The following is a 7500-nucleotide window of genomic DNA, read 5'->3' as shown; positions in this document are numbered from 1 at the left end:
TTGGACATGTGAATATGTCTCTATATGAAAAAAAAAAACATATGATCAAAAAAATGAAAAAGCTTATAGCACCTGGTATTCCCAGGCGGTCTCCCATCCAAGTACTAACCAGGCCCGACCCTGCTTAGCTTCCGAGATCGGACGAGATCGGGCGTGTTAAGGGTGGTATGGCCATAAGTCATTATTGTGTGCAGAAAGGGGCCTTTTAAAGATGTCATGCCCTTGATTCTGGCTGAATTTTTGGACATGTGAATATGTCTCTATATGAAAAAAAAAAAACATATGATCAAAAAAATGAAAAAGCTTACAACACCTGGTATTCCCAGGCGGTCTCCCATCCAAGTACTAACCAGGCCTGACCTTGCTTAGCTTCCGAGATCGGGCGTGTTCAGGGTGGTATGGCCGTAAGCCATTATTGTGTGCAGACAGGGGCCTTTTAAAGATGTCATGCCCTTGATTCTGGCTGAATTTTTGGACATGTGAATATGTCTCTATATGATAAAAAAAACATATGATCAAAAAAAATGAAAAAGCTTACAGCACCTGGTATTCCCAGGCGGTCTCCCATCCAAGTACTAACCAGGCCCGACCCTGCTTAGCTTCCGAGATCAGACGAGATCAGGCGTGTATAGGGTGGTTTGGCCGTAAGCCATTATTGTATGCAGAAAGGCGCCTTTTAAAGATGTCATGCCCTTGATTCTGGCTGAATTTTTGGACATGTGAATATGTCTCTATATGATAAAAAAAAAACATATGATCAAAAAAATGAAAAAACTTACAGCACCTGGTATTCCCAGGCGGTCTCCCATCCAAGTACTAACCAGGCCCTACCCGGCTTAGCTTCCGAGGTCGGACGAGATCAGGCGTGTTCAGGGTGGTATGGCTGTAAGCCATTATTGTGTGCAGAGAGGGGCCTTTTAAAGATGTCATGCCCTTGATTCTGGCTGAATTTTTGGACATGTGAATATGTCTATATATGATAAAAAAACATATGATCAAAAAAAATGAAAAAGCTTACAGCACCTGGTATTCCCAGGAGGTCTCCCATCCAAGTACTAACCAGGCCCGACCCTGCTTAGCTTCCGAGATCAGATGAGATCGGGCGTGTTCAGGGTGGTATGGCCGTAAGCCATTATTGTGTGCAGAAAGGGGCCTTTTAAAGATGTCATGCCCTTGATTCTGGCTGAATTTTTGGACATGTGAATATGTCTCTATATGATAAAAAAAAACATATGATCAAACAAAATGAAAAAGCTTATAGCACCTGGTATTCCCAGGCGGTCTCCCATCCAAGTACTAACCAGGCCCGACCCTGCTTAGCTTCTGAGATCAGACGAGATCAGGCGTGTTCAGGGTGGTATGGCCGTAAGCCATTATTGTGTGCAGAAAGGGGCCTTTTAAAGATGTCATGCCCTTGATTCTGGCTGAATTTTTGGACATGTGAATATGTCTCTATATGATAAAAAAAAATATATGATCAAAAAAATGAAAAAGCTTACAGCACCTGGTATTCCTAGGCGGTCTCCCATCCAAGTACTAACCAGGCCCGACCCTGCTTAGCTTCCGAGATGGGACGAGATCGGGCGTGTTAAGGGTGGTATGGCCGTAAGCCATTATTGTGTGCAGACAGGGGCCTTTTAAAGATGTTATGCCCTTGATTCTGGCTGAATTTTTGGACATGTGAATATGTCTCTATATGATAAAAAAAAAAACATATGATCAAAAAAATGAAAAAGCTTACAGCACCTGGTATTCCCAGGCGGTCTCCCATCCAACTACTAACCAGGCCCTACCCTGCTTTGCTTCTGAGATCGGACGAGTTCAGGGTGGTATGGACGTAAGGCATTATTGTATGCAGAAAGGGGCCTTTTAAAGATGTCATGCCCTTGATTCTGGCTGAATTTTTGGACATGTGAATATGTCTCTATATGATAAAAAAAAACATATGATCAAAAAAAATGAAAAAGCTTACAGCACCTGGTATTCCCAGGCGGTCTCCCATCCAAGTACTAACCAGGCCCGACCCTGCTTAGCTTCCGAGATCGGACGAGATCGGGCGTGTTCAGGGTGGTATGGCCGTAAGCCATTATTGTATGCAGAAAGGGGCCTTTTAAAGATGTCATGCCCTTGATTCTGGCTGAATTTTTGGACATGTGAATATGTCTCTATATGATAAAAAAAAAACATATGATCAAAAAAATGAAAAAACTTACAGCACCTGGTATTCCCAGGCGGTCTCCCATCCAAGTACTAACCAGGCTCGACCCTGCTTAGCTTCCGAGATCGGACGAGATCGGGCGTGTTCAGGGTGGTATGGCCGTAAGCCATTATTGTATGCAGAAAGGGGCCTTTTAAAGATGTCATGCCCTTGATTCTGGCTGAATTTTTGGACATGTGAATATGTCTCTATATGATAAAAAAAAAACATATGATCAAAAAAATGAAAAAACTTACAGCACCTGGTATTCCCAGGCGGTCTCCCATCCAGGTACTAACCATGCCATACCCTTCTTAGCTTCCGAGATCGGACGAGATCAGGCGTGTTTTTTTTTTTTTTTTAATCTTTTATTATCAAAATTACAAAAACATTTATAATTCTTTCACATCATTTACAACAAATGCTATTACAATACATACACCCTCTAAATTAAACCTCCCCTCTGACGCAAACGGCACCCTAAAAACAATAAAAACATAGCATCAGGAAAAAAAACTCAAACCACCCCTGATACCCCCAACTCATGACAACTCTTCTGAGTCCCTCCCCCAAAGCAAACACCCCTCTGAAAACAAACCACAAAAACATACAAAAACCCCACAGTATTCTCAAAAAACCACTGAGAAAAAAAAACCACCAAATCAAATCACCCATTTTCCCCATGACCAAAAAAGAAGCCCTCGTACCAAAAAAACAAAAACAAAATAATTTAGACATCCCACATAATTCCCTCCTCATTTACTCTACACACATTCGCACCTTCCACAAACATTCTCACAAACTCACTCTCATTCGCTATGTACAACAATTTAAGATGTGCTTTCCATTCATTCACAAACATTCTCCACACATTCATTTTCTTACTTTCATAGAGTGCATAATTCCTTCTGTTAAAAACCGCTTTTCTTGCAAAAGCCAAAATTATATTCATTACATTGTGATTTTTTTGTTTTGTTCCCACCCCCAACAACACCGACAATTCCCACCCCCTTTCATTCCAACACTCATTCTTACTGCATTTCCCCAACATTTCTCTTATTTTTCCCCAAAAATAAACCAATTCCCCACACGTAACAAACAAATGTATTAAATCCTCATCCGTACTTTCACATACACAACACTTTCTTTCATACCTCTCCTTATGGATCTGATGCAGGACGATGCAGGTGAAGATCCTCCTGTGCCTCAGTTTGAAATCTAGGTCAAATATTGCATGTGGTGTATGCGGAATGTTAATGTTCTTCCATATCATGTTGCTTGTTATGTCCGGGTATGTGTCTGTCCATTTTACTTCGGATGTGGGTTTCTGTATTCTATGTGTGATTGCGCACCTATACCAAATTTTTGTAGTGACATCTGTAATGTTGTGTTTCTTCTCCCCTAGGCACAGGGAGATCCCCCCCACATCGTCCCGCATCACTCCCTCCTTCTCTTTGATTAATTTTTCCCATTCGCTCGACAAAGACAATTTTACATTTGCAAACACTCTCTCAATCACATCCTTTCTGCACACACACCCTTTATTTTTTAAACCCCTCACCACCATTTGTAAATCAAAATCCCCCCCACAGTTCAGTAAATCCCTTATTCTAATATATCCCGCTTTCGACATAGCTTCACACTTAATTACCCTCTCCCCATTTTTAAAATACGGGCTCGAGAGGAAGGGCAGTCGTAGCACTGACCCTCTCGTTCCGCACTCTGGTACAGTCCAGGATGAAACCTGATACCACGCACTGAGTACTTCCTGGAAAAACCGTGGCAAGTGTTTAAATGAATCCGGGTTATTGATCTGGTACAGGTTGTCCTCGTTGTAGAGTCCAAAACTGCACAGATATTGTTTGAAGTGGTTTTTCCAAACTACGTTCCGGTTCTGGTCCATAAATTTGCCTATCAATTTGACTCTTAGTGCTACTTTTTTTGTAAGTAAATCAATCAAAGCTAGCCCCCCCTGATCTTTAGCCCCTATTATTGTTTTGTGAGCTATACTCGCTGCTTTGTTTTTCCAAATAAAGTCCCTAATGGTCTTTGAAATCTCCTTAAAGGCCCAGTCCGGAAGCGTACAAGTACTCAGCGCATGATTCACTTTGGACAACACGAGAGCATTTGTTACGGCTACCCTTCCTCTCAACAATAGACCCCTCGCTTTCCACAAATTCAATGTTTTTTTAATTTTACCCACCACCTCTTTCCATGTTACATCATCACATTCATTCTCATTTTTCCCCATATTCACTCCCAACACTTTTCTTCTCTCACACACCGTTTTAAATCCCCACTTATTAACTAGATTGGATTCCTTACCTAGTAACATAATTTCTGACTTATTTTCATTTACTTTTGCCCCAGATGCTCTTTCATAAGTTTGTACATGTTTTAATATCAATTCTATATCCTCCTCTCCTTTTACCATTATATTCACGTCATCTGCATACTGTATTATTTTTACGTTTTCCTTACCTATACCTTTTATGTTTACGTCTTCCGATATCAGTGCTGCCAGCGGCTCTGCTACCAAGCTGTACAACAGCGCTGACATCGGACATCCTTGTCTCACTGACCTTGATATTTTAAAAGAATCAGTTAGTTCCCCGTTACATTTTATCTTGCTTTCCGCTCCTGTATACAACATATTTATCCATTCTCTCATTCTCTCCCCGAATCCAAACTTCTCTAACACCTTCCCCATGAACCCGTGATCTACTCTGTCAAAAGCTTTATTTAAATCAATCCCTAGCCATATTCCCCCCTCCCCTTCCATATCCCTGACCGTCTGTTTTATTGAAATGATTGAGTCTGCTATGTCTCTGTTTGGTATACTGTATGATTGTGTTTGTTCTATGATTGTTCCTATTACCTCCCTGATTCTATTGGCTATTGTTTTCGCTATGATTTTGTAGTCTGTGTTGAGTAGGCTGATTGGTCTGTAGTTGTCCAGATTTTTATTGTCCCCCTTGTTTTTGTAAAAAATAGTAACCACCCCTTCCCCTAAACTTTTTGGTATATGTTTCACTTTTTCCATATATTTACTCAATTTGTTCACCAAGGGCACCAGCTGCTCTTTGAAAGCTTGGTAGAATTCCGCAGTTAGGCCATCGCTCCCAGGACTTTTGTTTTTGTTTAACCCCTCTAAAGCACTTCTGATTTCTCCCTCTGTAAACTCACAATCACACCACATTTTATCGTCCTCGCTTAGTTTTTTCTTTAAGGCACCCAAAGCTCTGTTCACACTCACGCTATCACACTCCTGTCTCGAAAACAGGCTTTCATAATAGCCCTTTACTATTTCCAAAATTCCCTTTTTATCTGTCACACTTTTACCTGCTTCATTTAATAATTCGTTTATTTCTGTTCTTTTTTGTTTTTGTTTTTCCAGACCTAAAAAAAAGGCTGTACTCCTCTCCCCCTCATACATATATTGTATTTTACTCCTAATGGCTGCACCCCTACTCTTTTTAAGTTCAATCACTCCCAACTGTTCTTTTAAATGTATGTATTTTTCGACATCTACATTATCTACACTGTCAAGCGATGCTATTTCCTCACTTAGTTGTTTTCTCAAATTCTCTTCCTTTCTATTTTCTCTCCACTTTTTCTCTTTACTATAATTGATACACTTTTTTTTAATTCTGACTTTTACGCTATCCCACCACACATTCATATCTTCACTCTCATTCCACTCATATCCCACATCATTCAACAATCTTTCCATACTTTTCACAAACATTCCATCATCCAGCAAGCTTGCATTAAAGCACCATATCCCTCCTTTACGTACATTCGTTTCTTTTCTAAACGTGATTTCTATTCCAGCGTGATCGCTCCACATATTAGTTTTATATTCAACTTCTTTAATCCACCTCACTACCTCGCATGTCACCAAAGCATAATCTATTCTAGATTGTTTTAATCTATTCAGTACAATTTGTCTCCTGGAGAACACCCTCTCCCATGGATGTAGCAATCTCCAAATATCAATGCATTGTTTCGTTATCATTATATCTTTAAGTGTCCCCCTGCTCACATCCCCCTTAAACACATTATTTTTTGACACATCGGTGGGTGTCATCGCCACATTAAAGTCACCGATTATTATACAATTCCTTTCCCACCATTTGCTTATTGCAATGAAGAATGTTTTCCTTTCTTTTTCTCCATTCGGTGCATATATATTTATGATTCTTATATTTTTCGTTTCATACACACAGTCTATTACTATTATTCTTCCTTCTTTGTCTCCATAAACCAAATTTACCCCTGTTACCCGACCCGTTTTGACTAAAACCGCCACTCCTCTCGCCCTCGACGTGCCATTGGAGCAGAAAATATGGCCCACAAAGTCTTTTTTTATGTCTTCCACCAGGGAATCATCCCACCTGGTCTCCTGCAGGCACAAAACGTCATTCTGCAAGGAAAGAATCGCATGTCTTTTTTCTTTGTTCCTTAGTCCATTCACGTTTATCGAAAATAAATTAAAGGCCATTATCATAAAAATAAAAACAAAAAAAACGGATTTACAGGGGTTATTGTCAGTCATTATTTGTCCTTACATTTCAATTTTTTCACCAACTTTTTTCGTTGTCCAAGACTTAGTCTTTTTTGCGCACTCGCCAGTTCACTCACATCCATTTCGCTGTCCGTTTCATTGGGACTGGTGCTTTTACCCGTATTATTTAGCGTGATTTTTCTCCCTCCCGCCTGTCCAACACCACTCTCAGGCATCTCCCTCCCCTCAGTGCTCATGCTTACCCCCGGGTCTTCTGCCACGTCCCTTCCGTCTCCTTTTTTCCCTCTCTCGCTCGTTTTTCGCTGCTTCTGCTGTCCTCCCTCTCCAGCCAGCTCCGGCGTCTCCAGCTCGCACTCTGACGCCCGTTCTCCTCCGCTCTCTTCGCTCTGCTCCATTTCTCCGTCACTGTTCTCGTCTTCTCTGATCTCCTTCCTGCTTGCTCCGATCACCTCCTTCTCCTCCGCCTCCTCCTCGTACACCTCCTCCGCCTCGTCTTCATCCTCGTACACATCCTCCACCTCGTTCTTGCTTTCCTCTCCGTTCACACACTCACATTCATTTTCTCTTTTTTTACAGTTTGTGCATTTTGTGCTGTTCGCGCTGCACTCTCGTGCAAAGTGTCCCTGCACCCCACAGTTGTGGCACATAAATTCTGGACACTCTCTCAGGATGTGTCCCGGCTGGATGCACATCCTGCACACTTTTTGTTGTCTATCATGTATTACTCTAAAGTATTCGTTCCCCATCACAGTGTTAAACTTTGTGGAGTAAGGGA

At 41.3% G+C, this 7500-nt stretch overlaps 8 non-coding genes and 2 pseudogenes across 8 annotated transcripts; all 10 read right to left on the bottom strand.

The window, feature by feature from the left end:
- Window positions 1-60: 60 nt before the first annotated feature.
- Window positions 61-179, bottom strand: LOC132964386 (5S ribosomal RNA). Its single transcript, XR_009669367.1, has one exon. It is a non-coding gene; the product is annotated as a 5S ribosomal RNA (ribosomal RNA).
- A 122-nt stretch (window positions 180-301) lies between these two features.
- Window positions 302-410, bottom strand: LOC132963981 (5S ribosomal RNA; annotated as a pseudogene).
- A 121-nt stretch (window positions 411-531) lies between these two features.
- On the bottom strand, window positions 532-650 carry LOC132964541 (5S ribosomal RNA). The gene has a single exon (XR_009669514.1). It is a non-coding gene; the product is annotated as a 5S ribosomal RNA (ribosomal RNA).
- A 122-nt stretch (window positions 651-772) lies between these two features.
- LOC132964492 (5S ribosomal RNA) lies at window positions 773-891 on the bottom strand. Its single transcript, XR_009669467.1, has one exon. It is a non-coding gene; the product is annotated as a 5S ribosomal RNA (ribosomal RNA).
- A 120-nt stretch (window positions 892-1011) lies between these two features.
- LOC132964287 (5S ribosomal RNA) lies at window positions 1012-1130 on the bottom strand. The gene has a single exon (XR_009669274.1). It is a non-coding gene; the product is annotated as a 5S ribosomal RNA (ribosomal RNA).
- Window positions 1131-1252: 122 nt separating this feature from the next.
- Window positions 1253-1371, bottom strand: LOC132964319 (5S ribosomal RNA). Its single transcript, XR_009669303.1, has one exon. It is a non-coding gene; the product is annotated as a 5S ribosomal RNA (ribosomal RNA).
- Window positions 1372-1492: 121 nt separating this feature from the next.
- On the bottom strand, window positions 1493-1611 carry LOC132964588 (5S ribosomal RNA). Its single transcript, XR_009669558.1, has one exon. It is a non-coding gene; the product is annotated as a 5S ribosomal RNA (ribosomal RNA).
- Window positions 1612-1734: 123 nt separating this feature from the next.
- Window positions 1735-1843, bottom strand: LOC132964169 (5S ribosomal RNA; annotated as a pseudogene).
- Window positions 1844-1965: 122 nt separating this feature from the next.
- Window positions 1966-2084, bottom strand: LOC132964281 (5S ribosomal RNA). Its single transcript, XR_009669268.1, has one exon. It is a non-coding gene; the product is annotated as a 5S ribosomal RNA (ribosomal RNA).
- Window positions 2085-2206: 122 nt separating this feature from the next.
- Window positions 2207-2325, bottom strand: LOC132964401 (5S ribosomal RNA). The gene has a single exon (XR_009669381.1). It is a non-coding gene; the product is annotated as a 5S ribosomal RNA (ribosomal RNA).
- Between the last annotated feature and the right edge of the window lie 5175 nt (window positions 2326-7500).

The sequence above is a fragment of the Labrus mixtus genome, unplaced genomic scaffold (assembly GCF_963584025.1).
Source record: "Labrus mixtus unplaced genomic scaffold, fLabMix1.1 SCAFFOLD_62, whole genome shotgun sequence".
Taxonomy (NCBI): Eukaryota; Metazoa; Chordata; class Actinopteri; order Labriformes; family Labridae; genus Labrus; species Labrus mixtus.
This window is presented reverse-complemented; position numbering and strand designations above follow the sequence as displayed.